The 27815-nt window shown below is 42.1% G+C and overlaps 1 long non-coding RNA gene across 1 annotated transcript; it reads right to left on the reverse strand.

Annotated features, from left to right (window-relative positions):
- Nucleotides 1-13783: 13783 nt before the first annotated feature.
- On the reverse strand, nucleotides 13784-19846 carry LOC123380502. The gene is made up of 3 exons (XR_006586357.1): nucleotides 19109-19846; nucleotides 18028-18143; nucleotides 13784-14515 (listed from the first exon to the last, which is right to left on the reverse strand). It is a non-coding gene; the product is annotated as an uncharacterized LOC123380502 (long non-coding RNA).
- Between the last annotated feature and the right edge of the window lie 7969 nt (nucleotides 19847-27815).

The following is a 27815-nucleotide window of genomic DNA, read 5'->3' on the forward strand; positions in this document are numbered from 1 at the left end:
TTCTTTATCCATTCATCCATCAAATGGACACCTGGGCTCTTTCTATAACATGGCTATTGTTGAAAGCGCGGCTATAAACATTGAGTGAGATACAAGTGTTTCTATGAATCAGCATTCCTTTATCCTTTGGATAAATTCCTAGTAGCTGTTGCTGAATTGTACGGTAGTTCTATTTTTCCACACCATTTTCCAGAGCAGCTGCACTAGTTTGCATTCCCACCAACAGTGCAAGAGGGTTCCCGTTTCTCCACATCCTTGCCAACATCTGTTGTTTCCTGCATTATTAATTTTAGACACTCTGACCAGTGTGAGGTGGTATCTCAGTGTGGTTTTGATTTGTATTTCTCTGACGTTGAGTGATGATGAGCATCTTTTCGTGTGCTTGTTGGCCATCTGGATATCGTCTTTGGAAAAGTGTCTATTCATGTCTTCTGCCCATTTCTTCACTGGATTATTTGTTTTTCAGATGTTAAGTTTGGTAAGTTCTTTTATAGATTTGAGATACTAACCCTTTCTCTGATATGTCATTTGCAAATATCTTCTCCCATTCTGTCGGTTGCCTTTTAGTTTTGCTGATTGTTTCCTTTGCAGTGCAGATTTTTATCTTGATGAGGTCCCAATAGTTCATTTTTGCTTTTATTTCCCTTGCCTTCTGAGACATGTTGAGTAAGAAGTTGCTGCAGCTGAGGTCAAAGAGGTTGTTGCCTATTTTCTCCTCTAGAGTTTTGATGGTTTCCTGTCTCACATTTAGGTCTTTCATCCATTTTGAGTTTATTTTTGTGTCTGGTGTAAGACGGTGGTCCAGTTTCATTCTTCTGTGGGTTGCTGTCCAGTTCTCCCAGCACCATTTGCTGAAGAGATGGGCTTTTTTCCATTGGATGCTCTTTCCTGCTTTGTTAAAGATTAGTTGGCCACACATTTGTGGGTCCAATTCTAGGTTCTCTATTCTATTCCATTGGTCTATGTGTCTGCTTTTATGCCAATGCCATACTATCTTGATGATTATAGCTTTGTAGTAGGGGCTAAAGTCTGCGATTATGATGCCTCCCACTTTGGTTTTCTTTTTCAACATTACTTTGGCTATTGGGGTTTATTTGTGGTTCCATATAAAACTTAGGATCATTTGTTCTAGGTTTGAGAAGAATGCCAGTGAAATTTGGATTGGGATTGCATTGAATATGTAGATTCCTTTGGGTAGTATTGATATTGTGACAATACTTGTTAAATATCCAATCCAGGAGCATGGGATATTTTTCCATATCTTTGTGTCTTCTTCAATTTCTTTCATTTCCATACTTTTCAGCATCGAGATCTTTTACATCTTTGTTTAGGTTTATTCCTAGGTATTTTATGGCTCTTGATGCAATTGTAAACTGGATCGATTTTTTTTTATTTCTCTTTGTGTTGCTTCATTATTGGTGTATGGAAATGCAACTGAGGTCTGTACGTTGATTTTGTATCCCACGACTTTGATGAATTCATGCATCAGTTCTAGCAGCTTTTTTGTGGACTTTCAGGTTTTCCATGTAGAGTATCATGTCATCTGGGAAAAGTGAAAGTTTGACTTCCTTTTAGCCAATTTGGAAGTCCTTAATTTCATTTTGTTGTCTGATTGCGGAGGGTAGGACTTCTAACACTTTGTTAAAAAATGGTGGTGAGAGTGGACATCCCTGTCATGTACTTGATTTCAGGGGGAAAGCTCTGAGTTTTTCCCCATTGAGGATGATGTTATCTGTGGGCTTTTTATATATGGCTTTTATGATGTTAAGGTGTGTTCCTTCTATCCCAACTTTCTTGAGGGATTTTGTTAAGAAGGAATATTGTATTTTGTCAAATGCTTTTTCTGCATCAATTGACAGGATCATATGGTTCTTACCCTTTCTTCTATTAATGTGATGTATCACATTGATTGATGTGAATATTGAACCAGTCCTGAAGCCTAGGAATGAATCCCACTTGATCATGGTGAATAATTATTTTAATACACTGTTGAATTCGATGTGCTAGTATCTTGTTGAGAATTTTTGCATCCATGTTCATCAGGGATATTGGCCTGTAATTCTCCTTTTTAGTAGGGTCTCTGTCTTGTTTGGGAATCAAGGTCATGGTGACTTCATAGAATGAGTCCAGAAGGTTTCCTTCCATTTCTATTTTTTTGGAACAGCTTAAGAAGGACAGGTATTAACTCTGCTTTAAATGTCTGGTAGATGTTGGGATGAGCACTGGGTGTTGTATGGAAACCAATTTGACAATAAATTTCATATATTTAATAAATAAATAAATAAATAAATGTCTGGTAGAATTCCCCTGGGAAGCCATCTGGCCCAGGAATCTAATTTCTTGGGAGATTTTTGATAACTGATTCCATTTCTTTGCTGGTTATGGGTCTGTTCAAATTTTCTATTTCTTCCTGTTTGAGTTTTGGTAGTGTGTGGGTGTCTAGAAATTTTTCCATTTCGTCCAGGTTGCCCAGTTTGTTAGCTATTATTTTTCATAGTATTTTCTAATAATTGTTTGTATTTCTGTGGTGTTGGTTGTGATCTCTCCTCTTTCATTCGTGATTATATCTATTTGGGTTCTCCCTCTTTTCTTTTTGAGAAGTCTGGCTAGGGGCTCATCAATTTTGTTAATTTTTTCAAAAAGCCATCTGTTCTAATGTTTTCTTGGATTCTGTATTGTTTGTTTCTGTTCTAATCTTTATTATTTCTCTTCTTCTTTTGGCTTTGGGGTTTCTTTGCTATTCTCACTCTAGTTCCTTTAGGTGTGCAGTTCGGTTTTGTATTTGGGATTTTTCTTGTTTCTTGATATAAGTTTGGATTGTAATGTATTTTCTCCTTAGGACTGTCTTTGCTGCATCCCAAAGGGTTTGGACTGTCATGTTTTCATTTTCATTTGCTTCCATATATTTTTTAATTTCTTCTTTAATTGTGTGGTTGACCCATTCATTCTTTAGTAAGATGTTCTTTAACCTCCATGCATTTGGAGGTTTTACAAATTTTTTTCTTGTGGTTGATTTTAAGTTTCATAGCATTGTGATCTGAAAATATACATGGTATGATCTCAACTCTTTTATATTTATTGAGGGTTGTTTTGTGAGCCACTACGTGATATATCTTAGAGAATACTCCACGTGCACTTGAGAAGAATGTGTATTCTGCTATTTTGGGGTGAAAAGTTCTTAATATATCCGCCAAGTTCATCTGGTCCAGTGTATCATTCAAGGCCATTGTTTCTTTATTTATTTTCTGACTACATAATCTGTCCATCGTTATAAGTGGAGTATTAAAGTCCTTGCAATTACTGTATTCTTACCAATAAGATTGCTTATGTTTGTGATTAATCGATTTATATATTTGGGTGTCTCAAGTTGGGGGATAGACATTTATAATTGTTAGCTCTCCCTGATGGATAGACCCCGTAATTGTTACATAATGTCCTTCTTCATCTCTTGTCATAGCCCTTAGTTTAAAATCTAGTTTGTCTGATATAAGTATGGCTACTCCAGCTTTCTTTTGACTTCCAGTAGCATGATAAATAGTTCTCCATCCCCTCACTCTCAATCTAAAGGTGTCCTCAGGTCTAAAGTGGGTCTCTTGTAGGCAGCATATAGACAGATCTTGTTTTTTTATCCATTCTGATACCCTATGTCTTTTGGTTGGAGCATTTAGCCCATTTATATTCAGAGTTATTATTGAAATATATGGATTTAGTGTTTTTGTGTTATCTATAGGTTTCATGCTTGTGGTGATATTTCTGGTCCTTTGTAGTCCTTGCAATGTTCCACTCACAGAGTCCCCCTTAGATCTCCTGCAGGGCTGGTTTAGTGGTCATGAATCCTTCAGTTTTTGTCTGGGAAAGCCTTTATCTCTCTTTCTATTCTGAATGACAGCTTTGCTGGATAAAGGATTCTTAGATGCATATTTTTCCTCTTCGGCACATTGAATATTTCCTGCCACTCCCTTCTGGCCTGCCAAGTTTCAGTGGACAGGTCTGCCACTACCCTCACATGTCTACCCTTGTAGGTTAAGGCCTATTTGTCCCTAACTTCTTTCAGGACTCTCTCTTTATCTTTGTATTTTGCCAGTTTCACTATGATATGCCATGGAGAAGACCTATTCTTGTTATATCTGAAAGTTCTTGGATGTGGATGTCTGCCTCCTTCCCCAAATTAGGGAAGCTCTCCACTATAATTTGTTCACGTAACCTTCTGCCCCTTTCTCTCTCTTCTTCTTCTTCTTCTGGAACTCCTATGATGCAGACACTATTACGTTTTATTGAATCACGTAGTTCTTTAATTCTCCCCTTGTGGTCTAGTATTTTCTTATTTCTCTGTTTCTCAGTCTCATCGTTTTCCATAATTTTATCTTTTATGTCAACCAACAACCAGAATAACCAGAATAGAGAAGGAAAGGAATAAGAGGAAGAAAAGGAAGAAGAAGGAAGAAAAAACAAAAACAAAATTTATACATATATATATACACATTTGTGTATATATGTATATATGTATGCATATACATTTATGGTTTTTTTTTATTTTTTTTTTAATTTTTTTTCAATGTTTATTTATTTTTGGGACAGAGAGAGACAGAGCATGAATGGGGGAGGGGCAGAGAGAGAGGGAGACACAGAATCGGAAGCAGGCTCCAGGCTCTGAGCCATCAGCCCAGAGCCCGACGTGGGGCTCGAACTCACCGACCGCGAGATCGTGACCTGGCTGAAGTCGGACGCTTAACCGACTGCACCACCCAGGCGCCCCTGTATATACATTTATGTATATATGTATGTGTATATATAAATATACACATATAAATATATATGTATACACACACATATATATAATAATAATTGACCAAGAATCAAATCAGAAAATACAAAACCTCTGGACAAACATCTGATGGTGCCTTGTCACCAGTGCTGTGCTTGTCTGGAGGAGGGTCTGTGTCCTCGGTCAATGTCAGTCTTCCTTGTTAGATGCCCAGTTATCAGGCACAGAGGGGTGTGGTTGGAGGTGGGTGGGTCCCACCTCCCCTGTGGGCCCACTGCCAGTTCCCTGAGGCCCCATCTTGTTGGTGATGGGGAGAAAACTGGCGATACTCCAGTCTCTCTCCCCCAGATTGGGTGTCTTAAACCACTCTGTTCAGGCCGTCCTCACAGTGCCCCATGGTTTGTCCTGCTCCACAGTCTCCCGTGCCACACCGTGTCTTAAAGGATCCCCCTCCATGTGCCCCATTTCCAGGGTACTCCCACTCTCTGCCAGCCAGCTGACAAAGGGCCTCTGGCTAGTGGGAGCCTGCAGAGTTTTGTTTTTTTTTCCCCTTGGAGGCTATATGCCTTCTTCCCGGAGCACTCAAGGAGGGGACTGTACTCTGAGCCGGCTACTGAGCCCGGGGCTGGCTCCTTCCTCCCCAGGCCCCACGGGGGGGGGGGGGGGCGATACTCCAGTCTCTCTCCCCCAGATTGGGTGTCTTAAACCACTCTGTTCAGGCCGTCCTCACAGTGCCCCATGGTTTGTCCTGCTCCACAGTCTCCCGTGCCACACCGTGTCTTAAAGGATCCCCCTCCATGTGCCCCATTTCCAGGGTACTCCCACTCTCTGCCAGCCAGCTGACAAAGGGCCTCTGGCTAGTGGGAGCCTGCAGAGTTTTGTTTTTTTTTCCCCTTGGAGGCTATATGCCTTCTTCCCGGAGCACTCAAGGAGGGGACTGTACTCTGAGCCGGCTACTGAGCCCGGGGCTGGCTCCTTCCTCCCCAGGCCCCACGGGGGGGGGGGGGGGGGGGGGGAGGGGGGGGAGGAGGGGTGGGCAGGCCCCAGTCCGGAGAAAGCCCCACAACCCTAGAATGAGGTAGACGTTGGTTCTTTCTCCATTTTTTTCTGTTCCCTGGTCCATGGTTTTTCTCTTGTCTAAATTCAACCCTACACATCCACACCCTCTGTTTCTCTTCCTTTAGTGTCTCCATAGAAGGGGATCCTTCCCCTCCGTGCCAATGCCTCCCGTTTTATCTCTCCCAATTCTCCATGAGCCCAATTCCCAATTCTCCATTCCCCATGGGCCCCTGTAGATGTTTCTTTCGCTCTGTGGCCCAGATTCCTGAAATTCCCGGTCTTCTGGCCTCAATACTGCTAGTTTTGGGGGATAAGGCAACTTCAGGGGAAACACAACCATAGGATTACTTCAATTTGAAAAATCCTGAAATTCTCTGATTTTGCTTTTAAACATATGTTTTAGATGTAGTCATGGGTAGCCAAGGACACTTTCGGGGACCTTCTATGAGAGGAGCCTCATTTGCCTAGTTTTAGGCTTTTGTTTGCAACAGGCTAAATAAAATTCTAGGAGAAAAAAATTGAGGAAGCAATACTTTTGTATTAAATTGAGGAAGATAGCGAGCATTTTGTTGTGGGCAGAAATACATAAGAGCAAGAAACACTAATTTGAACTACTCTTGAATTCCCTGAGCCCAGTTGCCATGGAGATCATTCTCCTCACCTGGTGCACTTGTGACAATTAAGATGAACCACTGGTTTTGTACTTTGTGTTTTGGTATTTTGGTCCCTGTGTGTTCTTGAATTTATATAGAAAATTCACACCGGGATAAAGTATTCCCATGCTGGGTATCACCCCCAGAGATGTCAGTTTCCTTGTTTAATGGTCTGCTCTGGACATCAGAAGGTTGTTTTAAAGGTTCCAAGATTAAGGGCGCCTGGGTGGCGCAGTCGGTTAAGCGTCCGACTTCAGCCAGGTCACGATCTCGCGGTCCGGGAGTTCGAGCCCTGCGTCGGGCTCTGGGCTGATGGCTCAGAGCCTGGAGCCTGTTTCCGATTCTGTGTCTCCCTCTCTCTCTGCCCCTCCCCTGTTCATGCTCTGTCTCTCTCTGTCCCAAAAATAAATAAACGTTGAAAAAAAAATTTTTAAATAAATAAATAAATAAATAAATAAAGGTTCCAAGATTACAATGTGGTCCAGCCAGGATTGCAAATCCCCGATTTTGTTAGATCTTAATCCGTCCCCAAACTTATTTCAAAAATTAAGGCAGGAAAATTCTACATCTGGAAAGATGGAGGGGACGTACAAATATGCATCTTGTCCTTCTTCCCAGCACGTGGTAAGGGTGAACTTCTGGTCCTATTAAAAATGAGAATGGCAGATAATAATTTCCTCTGGCCTTTGATAGGTGAAAGGAGGTGAAATATTTCACTGCAGGTTAGAAGCTTTGGGAGCCCAATATATGATCTGGCAGGTTCCCTTTGACCTGCTGGGGCAATTGCCAAAACTCACTGAGGTAAATGTTCGTCCATCTGAACCTTGGGTAACTATGATGAGAACATCCCTTCCAACCTGCATTGAAGAAGTCATACAAACAAGAGATAAGAATCATTACCTTCAACCACTGAGATTTTGGGGATTCTCTGTTACTTCAGCAAAAGAAGTAACTGTCAGTGCAGAGCCCAATATAGGGCTCGAACCACACACTGTGAGATCATGACCTGAGCCTAAATCATGAGTCAGAGGCTTAACTGACTGAGCCCTCCGCCAGGCGCCCCAAAGGTATGTTCTTTTTTAATGTGTGACAACTATAAACGTATTTGAGACCTCACGTGGCAATTTCTGGGTTTTGGCAATGTGGCTTGGAGATTTCAGTATGTTCCCAAGTTTTCTGAGTCCGAGGCCGAGAAGTGACAACAGTGGGTTCTTTTGGAAAGATGGTTCTAGAGTGACAGCAGATGTAACAAGAGCTGGTTTAGCAATTTTGTGGTCAGCGAGTTAGATTTCAAGCGAATTTACAGAGAATGCTCATAGGAGTGCGATATAGTCAATCTTCTCCTTTGGGATTACTTGATTAGGTTTAGCATTCTGTACTTGAGATTTGTTATTAGCTAAGGCTTACACCAATGACCTAGGAAAATGACACGCAACTGGGGTCATGTGCATCAAATTACATGAAAAATTAAAATACCGAGGTTGCTTAGCACAGCTGCTTGCTATGAGATCCATTTCTAATAAAGATGATTATCATGGAACAAGGAGATGCATCTAAGGCTCTAAAGCCCAAAGGCATAATATAGTCGCCAAGGAAATAGGCAAAGACAGAAAAAGTGAGGAATTATTTCCCAACTTATGTTGTTGAGCATCAGGAATCAGGAAGAAATGTTCACTCTTTATGAAGAGAGAACCAAAGCTCTTCGGAGGGAATCTTCCGGCTGCCATCATCCTGGACCGATTCGAATTTGAAGTCACAAGTGACCTCTGTCTAGACGACACTTTCAAAGCTGCACCTAGCACTCCTGTGTTCTCTAATCCAAGTTCTTCTACTTTTGCCTCTGGCTCATGCCTTATCAAGTAGGGCCATGAAATAACCAGTCAGTCCTCAGCCAAACTTTAGAATAACAGCAGAGACAACAGCAAACACGTCCTGTTTGTGTGTTCTTTCTTGTGCTGCACGTGCTAAAAATAAAATGCCATTAGCTACCAGAGTCAAGGCAGAGCCTATAATTTGTCTGGCAGCTGGAATTGTATTTTTTTTTTTATTAGTCCTAACAGTGTATCCTTGCGGTGGAGAATTACATGGTAAAACAGATTTTTTTTTAAAAAATGGTAAAAAGCTTTTTTTTTTTTTTTTAATACGTGCTTGGGAAAGCGGCCAGCGACAACAACAAAAATAGTCACTCCGCACACGAAGTCTGCAGCAAGGGTGGACAAGTGGGGAAGTCACGTGAGCACAGGTAGGGGACACTGGCAGGATGCGGAAGGCTGCGGAGCAAAGAGCGTCTCTCGCGACGAGGACAGTTTATGGGGGAGTCTCGACCCCCCAGGGATAAGCTGAGATAATATGCACCGGGCTACCGTTGGATCACTGATACCTGAGTGCAAACCCAAAAGCAGCGTCTGCGGAATATTCTGATGGAAGCGCTGCTTCACACATCTGTTACAGACTTCCAGATACGTCTTGATGTGAGAAGGTAAGCATTCTGTCCGTTTTCAGCCATGCGTTCCCAACATTTTGGATCTTGGTGCTCCCCCAGGCCTCAGGGCAGAAAACTCCACAAGACGTGCCCTTGCTGACCACCTCCTACTAAGACACACAACGGGGCCTGAAAGCGACTTGCGCGGCTCTTTTGATCGCTTAGCAGAGCGATGGCTCAGCGTGTGAGAACCTGCTCAACAGATCAAGCTGACCCCAAACCACTGCTCATCTTTCCTGACCAGGCCAACTGTCAGTCTGGAGAGCCTCCGCTGGTCGTAGTCAGGCAGCCGCTCCTGACCCTATACGTGGAGCACCAGAGGGACGGGGACACGGCACCCTGGCAGGTTGACTGTGGGATGTGGAGGCTAAGGTGTGGGGTAGTATGAGTTCAGGGGCCGCGATACCAAATTCATATGCAGAAATCCTAACCCCTGGCGCGTTGGTGTTTGGAGATGCGGCCCTGATTAGGTCACCAAGGTGGAAGCTTCAGGAATGGGATTAGTGCCCTGATCACAAAGGTCCCGGAGGGCTCCTTGGCCTCTTCTTGCCAGGTGAGGACACCAAGATAGACATCTGCGAACCAGAGTGTGGGTCACCAGGCACTGAGTCCTCCCAGGGCCCTCATCCTGGCCATCCAGGCCTCCAGAACCGGGAGAAATAAATGCCTGCTGTTTCTAAGTCACCTGCCAGTGGCGGTCTGTCCTAGCTGCCCAGACCCGCCGAGAAAGGTGTGTGTGCTCTACCACTTAGCTCCTAAGTTGTCCCCTGAACCCCATGTCCTCCCCCCTGCACCACGTGCCCGTGCTGTTGGAAAGCAACCCCCACCCCAGCAAGGCCCAGGAGGGGCACAGAAGTAAACCACCACCCCAGGCAGCATTCTGTCCCTCTGCAGGGAAAAGAGCGCTAACTTCCCCTGCGGCCTCCGGACGGCTTCACGGAGGGCATGGTGGTTCGCGGGGGCCCTGAAGGCCGAGCAGGATTCGCACAGATCCGGGAGAAGGCGTCCGTCCAGGACGAAGGCGGGATGCCTGGGTGCCGAGAAGCCCCGCAGGGTTTGGAGGTCGGTGCTCTCAACGGGTCACATCTGCCCAGATGGCGAAGGGCTCCCGGAGTGAAGGACCCCTGAATCAGGTGATGCCACGGCCCTCCTGGGAATACCCACGGCGGGAGGACAGTGGTCACTAGGCGGTCCCAGAACGTGGAGCCGAGGTGGACAAAGACCCGTTGGGATAAGACTTTGGCTTCGGGGTGGTTTTCCACCTCTCCCCCAACACTCTGCTTCCTCTAAAGGGGAGTGAGGTGAGCACGGCACACCTTCTGGTAAACACACACTTATTTTAAAATAACACGTTTTTCTAAACATTTATCTCCGTCTTGTTTGGTATCATGGGATAGATCCCACTTTTTCTCTTCCAGTAATTGGGATTTGTGTTTTGTTTCTTCTGTGAGATCTGGGCTTTGCATTTGTTGCCAAAATGGATCTAAGGTGGTCAGTTTCAAAGGCGGAAAGACTAGCTCCCGTTAAAATTCTACTAAAAATTTTAAAATAAAATAAAATGCTACTAAAACACCTGTATTCAAACACCAAGTAAAACAGCTCATCGTTCTACGACGATCTGTAAAGAATTATAATTTTCTAGTAAGCCTTATTGATCTCACTGTTAGCAACATAAATACCAGGAGAAAAAATTGTAAAAGGTCACCCAACTCCTTCTTTTTATCTTTTTCCCCCAAAACGTACAATACCATTAACAGAAGTTAAGCGTTTAAAAGTAACTAAAAATTCCATTATTCAGGTGTTGACAGACGTAGGTTTCTGAGAACAAAGGTTTTCAAGAATTGAGGTCAGGCCCAAAATAGAAAATTTATAGGGGAACTCAACCTAAAATATTCCAGTTTCTGCAGGTGGAGGACGAGTTGATAAAAAGGAGAGGTTTATCATGTTAAATTGAAGATGGATGCAAGGTTCTTTTTCACTCCTCCTGCCAACTGCCCTTTTCCTTAATATACAACTGACTTTGACCTTCTCAAGTATCCATTTCCAGAAGACAACTAGTCTTTCTGAACAGGGAGTAAGATCAGGGCATCACAGTTTTCACCAGAATTTCTGTAAATGGACTACTGTCAACCCCCGAACTCTATATGCAGCTTTTTAAACATGAAGGCAAAATAAAGACATTTTTAGGCAAACACGAGTGTTGACAATCCATTGCAGCGATTTGTATAAAACATATTAAAGAAAATTCTTCAGGCTGAAGGAAAATGACAATTCGTAAAACTTGTATCTACGAGAAGGAAGGTAAAAAAGTGAAAATGATCAGTAAGTAAATATGACAGACTTTAAAATTTCATTTTAAACTGTAGAGAATCAGTTCTCAAACTTTTTAGCCACAAGACCCCTTTATGTCAAAAAAAAAAACTGAGAGGGGGCGCCTGAGTGGCTCAGTCAGTTAAGTGTCCAACTTCGGCTCAGGTCATGATCTCACAGTTCGTGAGTTCAAGCCCCGTGTCGGGCTCTGGGCTGACAGCTCAGAGCCTGGAGCTGCTTCGGATTCTGTGTCTCCCTCTGTCTGCCCATCCACTGCTTGCACTCTGTCTCTTGCATTGTCTCAAACGCAAATAAACATTAAAAAAATTTTTTTTTAAACTGAGGATATCAAAGACATTTTCTTTGTGTGAATTATAGCTACTCATATATTTAGCATATTAAGAACTAAAACTGAATAATAATATGTGTATATTCTTATTTTCAAGTGAATTTGTGTCTATAACATGAATACATATAATATTTATATATGTAAAATAAATATATGTATAAAGTGAATATATATAATATGTATCTTCAATAAATAAATTTATTCAAGTAAAGATAGATTTACTTGAAAATAACAAGAATCCCACACCTGTTAACAAAAATAACATCTTTTTAAAGAAGTTTAACTGTATTTTATTTTTTCTAAGTTTATTTATTTATTTTGAGAGAGAGAGAGAGAGAGAGAGGGAGAGAGGGGGGGAGGGGCAGAGAGAGAGGGAGACAGAGGATTCCAAGCAGGCTCCACTCAGCACAGAGCCTGATGGAGAGCTCGATCTCACGTCTGCGAGATCATGATCTGAGCTGATACCAAGAGTTGGACGCTCAACTGACTGAGCCACCCAGGCACCCCAATATAACTGAATTTTAAAACAAAATCATTAGCAAGAACAGTGGAACTGTTTTCTATTTTTTGCAAATTTCTTTAATGTCTGAAGTAAGAGAAGACAGCTAGATTCTCACATCTGCTTCGTATTCAGTCTGTTACAACACCATATGTTATTTAGCCTCTGAAAATGAAAATATACCCTCATGAAAGAATGAGAGTAAAAAGGTAAATAAACTTTCTGGAAATAGTTCGAACCTCAGGTACGACCTGAAAAAATTTCAGGGTACCTGGGCCACAATTTGAGAAAAATCGATTTACGGCAAAAGTCATAACAATGTATTTGGAGTTTGTAACATATGGAGAAGGACAAAGCTCGCATACGGGATGGGAAGCAGGAGATGGAAATCTACTCCTGCAAAGTTCTCACACTCCACCTGTGTTATAATCAACTTAAAGGTAAACCAATAGGGGCGCCTGGGTGGCGCAGTCGGTTAAGCGTCCGACTTCAGCCAGGTCACGATCTTGCGGTCCGTGAGTTCGAGCCCCGCGTCGGGCTCTGGGCTGATGGCCCAGAGCCTGGAGCCTGTTTCCGATTCTGTGTCTCCCTCTCTCTCTGCCCCTCCCCCGTTCATGCTCTGTCTCTCTCTGCCTCAAAAATAAATAAAACGTTGAAAAAAAAATTAAAAAAAAAAAAGGTAAACCAATAAGTCAACATTGTATATTAAACCCAAGAAAGCCCCAGGGAGGAGGTGTGGGGAGAGAGAAAAGAAGGGAGTTAATAAACCAAGAGTGGAGATAATGAAGAATACCAAACTTTAATCACCGGATCTCCAAAAAGACAGGAAAAGATGGGAAAGGGATTAATAAGCAGATGGCATGAATAGTAAATAAATGGCAAGAAGGAAAATTAAACACCAAAATAGCAGAAATTATAGTAAAGTTATCTAAACAGTCCAAATCATCTTTTATAAAACCTAAATTATCTAAAACAAATAAAAAATAAAATTATCTAAACAGTCTAGTTCAGCATTTTTTTAAAGCAGGTCTGTAAAACTGTGTGCCAAGTCTAGGGACATACATTAAATATAAAACCACAGTGAAAGTATGGGGGGGAAATACCACTGTGAATACTTACTATAACAAGCTTCAAAAGATACATTAAGATTAGATAAAGCAGTTTTCAAGACAATGAAAAAGAAGAGGGTCAAATAATGGTAAGAGTAGATAAATCAAAGAAGACTCACAAGTTCTCTGTGTGTATACACCTATTCTAGACCTTCCACGTACATAAAGAATTGACACAGGTAAAGGGATTTAAAAAACCAATCTACAACCAGAGTGGGGAATTTTACCAGTGGTATCTCAACTGCCATGGAACATTAGACAAAACAATAATAATAATTAATAATAATAATGATGGAAGACACTTGAATAATGGAATGGCATGATCAACCAACCTAATCGACATTTATGAAACACCCCACCCCAACAGAGCAGACCGTACATTCAAACGAACAATGAATACTCACCAAGATAAAAATACAAATACTTAATCATCACACACATTTCAAGACATGTAAAGGATTGAAATTATATCGTGTATGGTCTCTGACCACAACAGAATTAAAATAAGAAATCAACAAAATTACTTGAAGTCTCTCCCAAATATTTGGTAATTAAACAACACAATTCCAAATAACATGTGGCTCAAAGAAGAAATGACAAGAAACATTAAAAATAGTTTACTAAGTGATGAATTTAAAGCTACATATTAAATACGAGCTGCAGGTAAAGCAGCCCATTCAAGAAACATATAGCTTTGCATGATTATATTAGGAAAGATTAAAAACAAAAAACAAAAAAACTCAAATCAGTGACCTAAGCTTTCACCTTAAGAATCTGGAAAAAGAACAATTTAAATGCAAAGTAGAAGGAAAGAAATGAGAAGTAGGAGAGTAGAAGCAACAAAAAATATAAAATAAATAGTAATGAAACCCAGTGTCCCGTGTAAGCAGCTTGGAAGCCATCACTCCGTCCTAACAAATAAAAAGTTGAGCAAAGTGAAAAATCAACAGCTCCTCCTAGATCTGTCAGAGAAGTGAGGTCACGGGACAAACCACAGCCCCTAAAATTTTAGAGACACGGGCAGATGCAGAGAATCACAATTTACCGAAACAGAAGTCCATGAGCAGAGACGTCCAAGAGAAACAGGGCTTGGTTGGGAAAGCCTGAAATGTAAGTGATGAGTTGCTGAAGGCTCAGAACAGACAAGCCTGAGATGTAACAGCTCCAGCAAGACACAGTCATGGTGGGAAGTGGCAGGGAGGTGGGGGGACACACACATTCAAGACTTTTATCTCCAGGAGCTTCACCAGTTTCCCACAGTGAAGATCAGAGATAAGTCTCCTGTGCATCTGGCAGAGGGAGGGGAAAAGAAACCATTTCTTAATACACCAGAACGTTCTGTCCTACTTAGCAAGGCCTGCCCTCGAGAGAAACTACTTTCCCAGAGTCTAACTTACTGGAGTTTGCTCAGAGCCTAACAAACCTGGGGTAAGGAAAATGCCCAACTTCAAGCCCATCTACCTTCCAAGTGGGAGAAGGGATACATTCCCTCAAGCTCTTTCTAGCCATCTCATATCACTTATCAGGGTGAAAAAAAAAAAACAAAAACTGAGAAACATTTGTAAAGTTTATAGTCCAGGCGCAAAGGCTCACTAAAAGACTAAGACCTAATCACAGGACTGTAGAATGTTTCCCCTCACCCCACAACCCACCACAACATTACTGAAGGCCTATTTATCACAGTCCTTTTGCCCAGTATGTGATGTCTGCCCTTTCACAAAAAAGTACAAGGCATACTAAAAGCAAAAAATAAAAAACAAAAAACATAGTCTGAAGGACAGAATAAGTATCTGAACCAGACCCAAATATGGCAAGGATGTTGAAATCATGGACCATGATTTAAAACAACTATGATTAAGGGGTGCCTGGGTGGCTCAGTCAGTTGAGCGTCAGACTTCGGCCCTGGTCACGATCTCATGGTTCACAACTTCAAGCCCCCCGTCGGGCAATGTACTGAGAGCTTAGAGCCTAAAGCCTGGTTCAGATTCTGTGTCTTCCTCTCTCTCTTCCCCTCCCCCACTCAAGCTCTCTTTCTCTCTCTCAAAAACAAGTAAGAACATCAAAAAATGTTTAAAGAATATTTAAAACAACTGTGGTGAAAATGTTGAGGGCTTTTATTGTATTTCTATATGTTAGCAGCTAACAATGGGGAAATTAAGTTAAAGCAATACCATTTACAATGGCAAAAAAAAATGTGAAATACTTAAAAAAAAATTAAGGGGGCGCCTGGATGGCGCAGTCGGTTAAGCGTCCGACTTCAGCCGGGTCACGATCTCGCGGTCCGGGAGTTCGAGCCCCCCGTCAGGCTCTGGGCTGATGGCTCAGAGCCTGGAGCCTGTTTCCGATTCTGTGTCTCCCTCTCTCTCTGCCCCTCCCCCGTTCATGCTCTGTCTCTCTCTGTCCCAAAAATAAATAAACGTTGAAAAAAAAAATTAAAAAAAAAATTAAGAAAAGGAGTCAGGACTAGCACATTAAAAACTGAAAACTACTGAAAGAAATCAAAGGCTTATGAAAATAAATATATGCATTATGTAATCATTGGAAGACGGCATAGTCTAAGAATGTCAATCCCCCCACACACATTGATCTATATATTTAATACAATTCCATCAAAATCCCAGCAGGTTGTTGAAAAAGGAGACAATCTAGTTCTAAAACTTGCATGGAAAAGACTTAGATTTGTCAAAGCATCTTAAGAAAAGAATAACAGATCGGCAAATGTAAATCATCTATTTTCAAGACTGATGGTAAAGCTAAATGTTCGTGACTGTGTAATATTGACCTAGAAGGGCATATAGACCAATGGTGCAGACTAAACAATCCAGAAGTATTAGGACACATACATGTTCGAGAGATCTGGGGAAAGGATAGTCTTCTCAACAAATGGTACTGGAACCATTAAGATATCCGTATGGAAGAAAACAAACTGTAACTCTTATCTCACAGTGTTGCTAGAAATCAACTCAATGTAAAACTGTTACATAAATGTGAAATAGTCTTCTAATGTGTTTAAGCAATTATGTCAGAGATACCGGCTCCCGAGACCACACCTTTACCTCTTAGGCCACACTATCTGTAATATAATGTGGTGAACCTTATAGGTCAGAGAAAATTAAATATAGTAATGGACTGTCCTACATCTTAGTTACTAATTCAATGGCATGCATCTCCCTCCTGTGAGCAAAGCAATGTAGCCATAAAGTCTGCTCATCAAAGAAGAAGAAACACATAGGAAGCAGTTGTGGGTTGGTAAGAGCTTCTTCATTCTTGCCATCGGACTGTGAAAATCAAATTTTCAGTCATGAGTCCAGAAGGCAGGATTCAGTTCAAGAACAGATTGACCATTGTAAGACACAGCCAATATTTCCCCAGATCTGGCTTGTGCCCAGAATGTGGTAAGTTCTTTGTGTGTGTTTAAATGACAAGAGGGGTGCCTGGGTGGCTCAGTCGGTTAAGCTCCCAACTTCAGCTCGGGTCATGATCTCACAGTCCGTGAGTCCGAGCCCTGCATCGGACTCTGTGCTGACAGCTCAGAGCCTGGAGCCTGCTTTGGATTCTGTGTCTCCCTCTCTCTGTGCCTCTCCCCTGCTCATACTCTGTCTGTCTCTGTCTCAAAAATAAATAAAAACGTCAAAAAATTTTTTAATAAAATAAAATAAAATAAAATAAAATAAAATAAAACAAATGACTAGATCATGAGCATTCCAAGCCAAAATGGCTATTCAAGATCTTATTATTTTCTAAGCTCTTCATTATTTGATAGACAGGCTATAAAAATAAGATATTCCTTCTTCATAGTGAGAAAACTATGAGTCAGGGGGTTATGAGAAATTACAGGAAGCTGTACCACAAAGTAGAACAAAAGTGTCTAGGAGGGTTGAACACTCACGTGCTCTGGACTGTTCAGAGAGAGACTGAGGTATCAGATAAGACTTTTTGGAGGGGCAGCTATTTGAGATACAGCTTTACAAATAAATGTGAAAATTCACTGAATGCCATTAATACCTGGGAGAAACATGCCTGTTATTTGCATTATTTTTATGTTTCAGGGGCCCGCCTTTCCCGTGTAGTTTGCGAATTTCAAGCCCTGAGTGCTACACTTGATCTTAGGCAAAAGCTTCAGAGAACAAATGGCTCTAACTATTGAGAACTCTTAGTTAATGGACTCTGGATGAGGTTTTAGTACATAAAGTACCTTCTCTGTGACAAGCTGATGGAAAGATTAATTGTATACCTCCAGTGTTTGAAGACTCCAACCAAGTGAATTGCTTTAAATACTCAGTAACTTAACCTGCATAAAAACTGATAATAGCAATTATAAATAGAATTGTGCATACTTTATATCGAGTGCATAGACATCAGTCTGACTCAAGATGGGGCCAATATGTGATATATACGATAGTAATGAAGATTGCCATTAGAGGAATAAAAAAAGACAAAACAACAACAACTGATGACCAATTCAATTAAATCAGATTCATAAGAAAACCAGCTGGATATTCCTACAGAGACCTCAAGAGAAATCTCAAGATAATGAAATGAATTTCAGTAAAAGTCAACAGCTGGATGCATGCTAGGCCACTGCCAACAACCACCGCCTCCCCCCCCCCCCCCCCCCCCCGCCTCCGAGAAAAACCACACAAAACAGAAACTCTGAATCTTAGAAACATTTAGAACCAACTTTCCTACTAATTCCTATAGAGACACGGGGTGAAAGAGCCTCCTGATACACAATGAGACCAGAATGAATCAGAAGCCCTATTCCTTGCGAAAGGCTCTCTGGGTATGTAACTTTCCTTACCCGGAAATCATTAGCATTCAATTCCGTTTCATGCCCACATTCAACTGGAATTCTGCAGGGGACAGCCTCAGACTTTCCCAACCAGACACGTGAAAAATATTCCAGCTCTGGGTAGCCTGTGATGGAAAAGAGCTACTGATTTCATCATCTTCTATCTCCAGCCAAATTATGACCCCCAGAAAGAAGAAAAATTCTCCTTGCGAGGTATCTCTCCATTCCTTTCGTCTTTTCTCTCTTCCTATTTTTCCCACTCCCCTTCAACAGGAGCACTATTTGCTTTCTGCCTTCCGTTTTGACTTTTCTCCTGTTGATTTCCTGCCTTAGGGAAATAGGATGGCCATCTCTTCTTCCTAGTGCTCCAGTACTGAAGGACCATCTTAATCTGGAAATATGTGAAGATCAGTATGATATCTTCAACGGCTCTTCAGATAGCCCTTTGATGCATACGCCATTCCTGGGGCCGGATTTGCACCCCCTCCCCCGCCCCAAGAGTCCCCAGGCTCCCTGCCTGTGAAGCATTCACACTCAGTGAGCTCAGCACTGGTAGAATATCAGGGAAGAAAAAAAATCTGTCCTACACATTAGAGAAGGTGCGTTTTTTTTTTTCTTTCTTCCCTTGGAGTTCTTTCTCAACTTCATGGGTTGGTCTAGTCACTAATAATAACTTGGTAACTCAATGAGATATGTTAGTTTTCTATTGTTGCATTAAAATTTACCACGAAAGTCATGGCTTAACCTATGCCTGTTTACCATCTCACATTTCTACAGTGGAAGTCCAGGTGGCTTAGCAGGGTCACCAGGGTCATGAGGTCAAAATCTAGGCGTCCACCAGTCTGGGCTCTTACCTGGAGCCTCTGTTCTGGAATTTACCCTCACACGTATTCAGGCTGTCTACCACATTCAGCTCTCTGTGGGTGTAGGACTGAGGTCCCCATTCTCTTGCTGCTGTTAGCTGGATACTTAAATTATCTTGACATTCTAGCCCATCCAGTTAATTCAGAATAATCTCCCTATTTGAAGGTCGACTAAGCAGAAAACGTAATTATATTTGCAAAATCCTATTGCCATGTAACATACTCACAAGCATGATATCTCCTCATGTTCACAGGCTCCAGAGGTTGGCTTATGGTGTCTTGGGGGAGGGGGTGTGATTTCTAGTATTCTGCCAGAACATGAAGCTCTTAGTCAAATACATATAATTTTATTTTTAATTTATTGCACCTGTCACTATGATCATAAGTTTTTTCATCAAAAGTCTTGGGCTTATTTTAGATATTAGATTTCAAAAAAAAATTTGTGGATAACTTTACCCCTTATTTGTTTAAGTAATCTGGAGATTTTGTTTTGCTTTGTTTCTCTTTTAAATCTAAAGGCTATCGTACATCATTTTTATCAACAACTTAACAATGATGGCCGTTACGAATTTTTAAAACAGTCTTGACCTCAGATTTAACACTCACTACAAGTTTTCTTTTTATTTGTATTTTAATTTTTACTTAACTGAAAAGTCGCTGTGGATTTGATCATGTGATTCTCTCTGTAAAATCTTTCAAAATCTCTTCTGGACATTAGAGAAATCCCAATTGCCATCAGACAACACACATGATTATTTATAACACAACCGCATTCCACAGACATCATTTCATTTTTTCTCATTCTTGCCCTCTCTTTGCTATGCAGGTCACAAAATTCTAAACACAAGTTTCAAGAACTTGAAAAGTGTTGAAATCATACAGAGTGTATTATATCACAACAACAAAACTAAATGGAAATAAGACCGATATGGGGCACCTGCGTGGCTCGGTGGGTTAAGCGTCTGGCTCTTGATTATAGCTCAGGTCATGATGTCATAGTTCATGTGTTCAAGCCCTGCACTGAACTCTGTACAGACAGCACAGAGCCTTCATGGGATTCTCTGCCTCCCTTTCTCTCTCCGCCCCTCCCCTGCTTGTTCTCTTTCTCTCTCTCAAAATAAATAAATAAAAACATTTAATTTAAAAAAAAATGAAATAAGGACTGATCCCGAAAAATATCCCAAATATTTGAAAATTCAGCAACACAGTTTGAAATAATCCATGGATCGAAACAGAAGTCACAAAGGAAATTAGAATATTTTGAGCTGAATGAAAGTGGAAAGATAACATACCAATATTTGTGGGATATAACTAAAGCAATGGATAGAGGAATCATTACAGCATTAAAAACCTGTATGAGAAATGGAGAAAGATGTAAAATTAATTATCTACCACAACGGTCTAGAAACAAAGAGCAAATTAACTGCAAAGAATGTGGAAGCTAAGAAAAAAATTAAATAAGCACATGAATAAAATATAAAAAGGATAGATCAGAAAAAAATTAATGAAACCAAAGCTGGTTTCATATTAATCTTTGAAAAGATCAATAAAATCGACAAACCTTTAGTAAGAATGGTCAAGAAGATAGAGAAGACCCAAATTACTAACATCAGAGATGAAAGATGGGGCCATCATCACATATTCTACAAATATTAAAAGAATAATGGGGAATAATGTGAACAACGTCATGTCAATAAACTTGGCAGTCTAGGTGAAATGGACAGCTGCCTTGATATGAAACGAACACAAGAACAAATAGAAAATGTGGACAGGCCCTCAGCAACTACAGGATGCCCCTCCAGCATTCCCTCGCTGCAGGTCGGTTCTGCTGTTTCAACTCTAGTGACTAATCTCAGTTTCGGAAAATGCAGAATTGGGCTCCTTAATGGGCCTGAGGCAAACACCTGTCACCTCTTCATCACCTTCCTGAAAGGCAGGACTTTAGACTTTTAGAAAGAATGCCTTCAGTTCTCATATAGAAGCTGAGGACGGTGATGCTTCAGCCTTTCCTTGTAAAACTCCCACACCACCAACAAAATAACTAAGTAAAAGATACCTGGTATTTTGTTTTAATGAACACACCCATCACACACATATAAATATAGAAATGTCTATTTTATACGTTTACATATATATATTTCTATATATGAATATGTAAATATGTACATTTCTATATTTATATGAATATGTATATTTTATACATTTACATTTTTATTTGTATTGGGCATAAATTTTTATTGGGCATAATGCTCCCTAAACAGCCTAGAGGACTTATGAGAGGCCAATTTCCCTCCTTCCGTCCTTTCTTCCTTCTCTCCTTTTTTACTTCCTTCCCTTATCTGATCATTTAGTATGTTCCAGATAGCAATATTCTTCAAAATATTATTTTAAATATTAACTCAATAACACCGCTAACTGCAAATGTGACCCCCAGTTATTTAAGCAAATCAGATTCAGGCTATGTCTGTTCCCTGTGATTGATTCCAAAATGGTTCCACTTTGGGTCAATGTGGTATAAAGAAAGGTTTGCCTGTGGCTCCGGAAGAAATTCTTTCTCATTCTCCTAGGAAAATGCACTGAAATGTTCTATCTCAGGTGTGAATGAGCAATCCTGAAACCCCGGGTCCTCGCAACGCCCATGCTCAGGCAACCAGCCTTGTGGGGAGCTGGGCTGTAGACAGAAAGCCTGGACCCTCCATGACTCATCTGAGCCATGGAAACCATCAACACTGGGGCCAGGGGTACCTTGGATCTCCAAGGCATGAGCCCTGGATTCTTCCTTACTGTTTAAGGTAAATATGAGTTTGAAAATACCCCATATGTTTCACAGAAAAGAGAATGGGGTTGTTTCTAATTAACCAGATGATATACATTGATAATGAAAACTACCCAGTAGACTAAGTCTGGAAAGTTTATCTAAGTAGGAGACCTGGTCCCCGAGACCAGTCTTCTTTTAATTACAGACAAATTTGTTATTTCCCTTTTCTGGTCTGTGCTTTCTCTGCTTCCTCGTTCTTAATGCTTGTGCAAATTAGAAAAATTATTCCATGGGACTCAGTAAATAGGTAAATGGATGGCAATACTCACACAAAGTCAATTATAATTAAACTGATCATGCGTCCAGCTTGGTCTGATTCATTATGAGAAAGTAAGTTTTTGAATGATTTTGAATTAATACTAGACTACACCTTCGTGTAATCCAGACACCAATTACTTCGGAATATTATTTTAAATATTAAATCAATAACTCACTCTTAATTGAAGGTGTGCTCCCTGAATAATCTAGGCCAATCAAAAGCAGCCCATCCCCATTGCCACTGCCTGGATCTGGAGTGGACACATGGCTGCCCTGGACGAGTGAAGTGTAAGGAAGGCTTGCTGCTTCAGGGGCAACTCCCGTTGCTCTCCTGGGGAATGTCCGGGAGCAACTCTTTCCAGCCACAGGTTGTGAATGAGGGACACTGGAGCCCCAGGTCCCAGTGATGCCACCTTCAGGGAACCAATCCTGCAATCCAGTAGCAGCTGGACTGCAGCCCAGAAGCTGGAGAGATAGAAAGGCTGGGTGCCCTGTAACGCCTCTGAGCCAGGGGACCCATCAGCACCAAGGGCAGTGTTCTCTGGAGCCTCCTGGGATCGAGTCTGGGGGCTTGCTGACTTGTTTACTAAGTATAGTTAGGGGTGGGTTTCTCCTTCTACTTCTGGAATCACCACCACATGTTCACAGGCCCTCCAAGCTGAGACGATCAGGCTGTTCTGACTAAGCAGACGATGCACTTTGATAAACAAAAGGGCCCAGTGGACTAGATCTAGGAAGTTTGCTCTAAGTCGATCTGGTCCCGAAACCAACTTGCCTTTTAATTATGGGCAAATTTGTTATTTCTCCTGTCTGTCCTTTGGCCATTCTTCAGTTTTAACATTCAATCAGGTGAGACAAATTACTTCGTAGGACTCAGTAGATGTGTAAGTGACTGGCAATCACCACATGAAGTCAATTATAATTAAATTTATCATGCTTCCAGCTTGGACTGATCCATCATGAGGAAGCAAGTTTTCAGACAACCTTGAATTTTAATGCCAGAATAGTATATCAGTCTTCAGTAACTTCCCTTGAAGCACTACTAACAGTCAGCTAGTGGCTGTGACTTAAAATGTATTCCATTTGGAAGCCAGCCATAGGAACTTCCCTATAGAAGTACGGGAAAAGGAAGTATGTACATAGCCCTCTTTAAAACTGCATGCCAGTAAAATTCCTAGATAAATGGATTTATAATCATATTTCACAATATGTTGATTATGGTCTTGTCGTGGTTCCAAGGAATTTATTCTACTGGTTGCACATCTTCCCGAAGTCATCAGTGAAATCTCTACATTTATGGGAAGAATTGTATGTTAGGGACATGTTTTTGTGGACCTGTGTGAAGCAACTGGCAGGTGCATCCAATGAAATGTTCTCTCCCTGAGCTTTATATCCTGAGCGAACTACTTCAAGAGATGGGGCCAGTTGGCAATTACATCATTCCCAGAAGCTGTGATGGATAGCGTACAGACAAACTCTTTCCATATCATGACACTTGGTCTGATCACTGCTGCCTGGCTCACCTTGACATCTGTCCAGTTCCCAAGCCCTGTCCTCCAGCTTTTTCTCTGAGCTCTCGAGAGAGTTCCAGTAAATCACATCTTTGATTGAGATGGCCAGAATCATTTTCCCCTGATAACAACCAGAAATGTGATTCTTAACCAACACCCAGGACTCCTACCTTCTTCCCCTTCAGAGAATTGCTATCATGTTGGTGAGTTCCCACTACATTCCTCCGAACTGGAAAGGGAGTGGGGAGAAAGGAAGAGAGACTTTGCTGCGGTGTCTAAGGGGAATCGTGGCAAAGTAAGGTTGATCCTGGTACATCCAACTGGATAAGATAATGGCTTTGATCCCCACCATTTCCACTTGTATCTGCTCCTGTGACAGCTCACGTGGATAGTCCAGTGAGATGTGGGGAAGGAGACTGAACCCAATGGCTTTGCAGCCAGGCAGATCCAAGTACCAATTTCAAGCTTTGCCTTGGTGGTTTTCGCATTCAGGCAACTTCCTTAACCTCTTTGACTCTCATTTTCTTAATGCATATTTCACTTCACTGGTACATTACTGAAAGGATTAGAGATATTGGTGGATTAACTGGTACATGCATGCACCATAAGTGATAGCTACTATTATTATTAATATTCGTATCATCAGATCACTTCTCTATAGGACAATACAATTGCAGAAGCTCACATTTTGGAGCTGGATGGGTCTACTTTGAAATTTGGACCTGTCAACTTACAGCGGTGTAAAAATCCAAGCATAAATGCAATTCAAACCATTGGGCAAGTACTTCACCATATTTGAGCCTCGTTTCTTTTTCTGTAAAAAGGAAATAAGCTTAATCTCATCAAGATTGTGGGAAGTCAATGAGAGAGTATTTTTTTTTTCAACGTTTATTTATTTTTAGGACAGAGAGAGACAGAGCATGAACGGGGGAGGGGCAGAGAGAGAGGGAGATACAGAATCGGAAACAGGCTCCAGGCTCCGAGCCATCAGCCCAGAGCCTGACGCGGGGCTCGAACTCACGGACTGCGAGATCGTGACCTGGCTGAAGTCGGACGCTTAACCGACTGCGCCACCCAGGCACCCCAATGAGAGAGTATTTTTAACACCCAGACCAGTCGCAGCTCATAGTAGGTATGTGAATTCCGTCAGTTTCCTCTTATTTTCTCTGCCATTTCTTTTCTCTCTCTTTTTCCTTCCTCACAATCCCTCAAAAGCTAATATCTGCTTAGTCTGATCTTCAAGATCCTGCTCAGTTTGTTTCAGCTTAACTTTCGGATGTTACTTTCAACTCCACTAACAAATTCTCCACTCTGTCAGACCCACCTCTGTCCCATCTTCTGGTTACTGTCCCTTACCGTTCCCATCTGTGCCTCTGTCACAAGCTTTATACTCCCAGCAGCCCAGTCTACAGCTTGCTTCCTGGGCCACGTCTGCCCACACCTGCACCCAATAGTGTGACCTAACCGTAGGTGTCTGTTTCGAGGACAGGAAGGTCAATATAATGCTCTCTCTCGCTGCGGCCACAGAAACGTAGGGCCTTCTCTCTCTCATCACTGATGTTTTCACTCTTCATCTGTTCCCCAGTAAAGGAATTGACTAGTTCATTCACTTTCCCTCTTTTCTTTGACAGTGGAACAGGACCATCTTCCTTAAACATAACAGAATTGAAGAAGACATATTTTTTGAATTTAGGAGTATATATGGCTAGCCATAAAATGGCATTCTCATAGCAAAATAGTTCCTCCTTGTCCCTTTTGTTATTTTTGTTAAAATAAATTATCTTATAAATGAACCAGAGGACTGGGATTTTTTTGGCTTCTTCTCTGTGGTTTTATGCATGATCCTTCGCCCCCTCGCCCCTAAAGAGGCTGCTGTCCTAGTGGATGAACACGTGGCCAAACCCAGTCCTGCCCCCTGCTGGCCATGTGGCCCCAGCAAAGGAGGACACCACCCCTGCTGGGTGGCTCAGGTGGGCACTATGTGGGATGTCCAGCGAAAGACGGGTATGAGCACACTTACGCTCCCAATTACAAAGCCTGTGTTTGTGCCAAGACTCTCCTCTATTTTTTTATATTTTTTAATTTAGGTGAGAAAGACCGAGTGAGGAGCTTTCTCTAGTCCCTTCAGGGGCTCAATGTTTCTTCTTTTAAGTCACTTCCAGACACCAGATGAATAGCAACCAGCTCACACTGACTTGACAAGTCTCCTTACGAGAGGGAAGGTGTGGATGAAATGGCCTCCCAGAAGTCCTCTCGAGGACACCCCGCTTTGACAGTTTGATGGTGTGGGGAAGAACATCCACCAAAATGATGACTACTAGCTTAGTAAGTTAGCCAGCCCCGTTCTGCGGACGCTGATGGACACGCGAAGTCAGAGACCGAGGACGTCGAGGAAGTGAAAGCAGTAGCAGGATCATTACCTTAATCTTGCTGGTTCCCGGAGGCCCAAACCCCACTGGACAATGCCAAAGCCTGGGGGGGGTGGAGACTGCAGGTGCCATGGGGCCCAACCACAGAAGAACCCTGAGCTCAGGGGATCTGTCACCTCTTGGTAAACGGCAAGTAAGCCTGTGCTCTGGCTCCACCCAAACAGAGGGAGGTTGGGTGTGGCCAGCACCACATCATACATTCTTTTAAAAATATTTTTTTCATATTTATTAATTTTTGAGAGAGAGAGAGAGAAAGACAGGACACGAGTGGGTTAGGGGCAGGGAAAGAGGGAGACAGAATCCGAAGCCGGCTCCAGGCTCTGAGCTGTCCGCACAGAGCCAAATGCAGGGCTGGAACTCATGAACCATGAGATCATGACCTGAACCAAAGTCGGATGCTTAACTGACTGAGCCGCCCGGGCGTCCCGCCTCCTAGTACATTCTTCGCTGTGTGGCCTCACTTCTCAGAATTGCAAGCTGCAGACAAACCTGAGACGTGGCCAGGTGAAGAAACAGTGAAGGCATTGAGATGTCGGCAACTCAGCAAGATGCGTGGGAGTCAAAGGTCCTGGGGTGGGCTGCCGACAGCACCATCCACGGGTAAAATGCCGCCACGCCTATCCTTTGCCAAAACACTATTGGCCAGGGTGCGTGCGTGTCTTGTTTGTAGAGATTCATTTTCGTCGTTGGAAAAGAACAAACGACATGGTCATTTAATGAATTTAAAACCATATCGGGGCGCCTGGGTGGCTCAGTCGGTTAAGTATCTGACTTGGCTCAGATCACGATCTCGCAGTTTGTGAGTTCGAGCCCCGCGTGGGGCTCTGTGACGACAGCTCAGAATCTGTGCCTCCCTCGCGCGCGCTCTCTCTCTCTCTCTCTCTCTCTCCCTCAAAAGTAAATAAACATAAAAATGTTCTAATAAAACCATAGGAAATTGGAAGCAAAATGGCCCATTTGAAGATATTTACTTCCACACTTACCACGGAGCGACGGAATTTATTCTGAATGTTGCAAGAGATGATAATTGTGGGAAAATTCATTGTTCAGTTAAAATGATAATTCATATAGTGTGCATTTGTTGGCAGAAAAGTCTGTAAGTTCTAAAATGTAATGATTTGTAAGAACCAAATTGAGAGGTCCCGGTTTAGCAGAACGCAATCAAAGTCTGGACTGTCGTTTGCTTACGACACGCTGTTACAAATCAAAATTGACAAGCAACTGTCCCATGTATATATTGTTATTATCAACCATTTACTTTACAGGGACACCTGGGTGGCTCAGTTGGTTGAGCATCTCACTCTTGATTTCAGCTTAGGGTTCTGAAATTTTTTTCTCAGGGTTATGTTCTCAGGGATATGAGCTTGAGCCCCACATCAGGCTCCATGCTGAGTGTGAAACCTGCTTAAGATTCCCCCTCTCTCTCTGGCTCTCTCTCCCTTTGCCCGTCCTGGTACTCTCTCTTTCCCAAAAAGGAATAACTAAACTTTAAAAAAAAAAAAAAAAAGGACTTTGCAAATGTGATTAAGATAGAGCTCTTGAGGGGCGCCTGGGTGGCGCAGTCGGTTAAGCGTCCGACTTCAGCCAGGTCACGATCTTGCGGTCTGTGAGTTCGAGCCCCGCGTCGGGCTCTGGGCTGATGGCTCAGAGCCTGGAGCCTGTTTCCGATTCTGTGTCTCCCTCTCTCTCTGCCCCTCCCCCGTTCATGCTCGGTCTCTCTCTGTCCCAAAAATAAATAAACGTTGAAAAAAAATTAAAAAAAAAAAAAAGATAGAGCTCTTGATATGGAGAGATTATCTGGATTATTTAGACAATCCCAATGCAATCACAAGGGTCAATATAAAAGGGAGGCAGAAGAGTCAGAATCAGAGAAAGAGATGGGATAACAAAAGCAGCGGTTGAAGAGAAGTCCGTTGAA

Source organism: Felis catus, chromosome A1 (genome assembly GCF_018350175.1).
Source record: "Felis catus isolate Fca126 chromosome A1, F.catus_Fca126_mat1.0, whole genome shotgun sequence".
NCBI classification, from domain to species: domain Eukaryota; kingdom Metazoa; phylum Chordata; class Mammalia; order Carnivora; family Felidae; genus Felis; species Felis catus.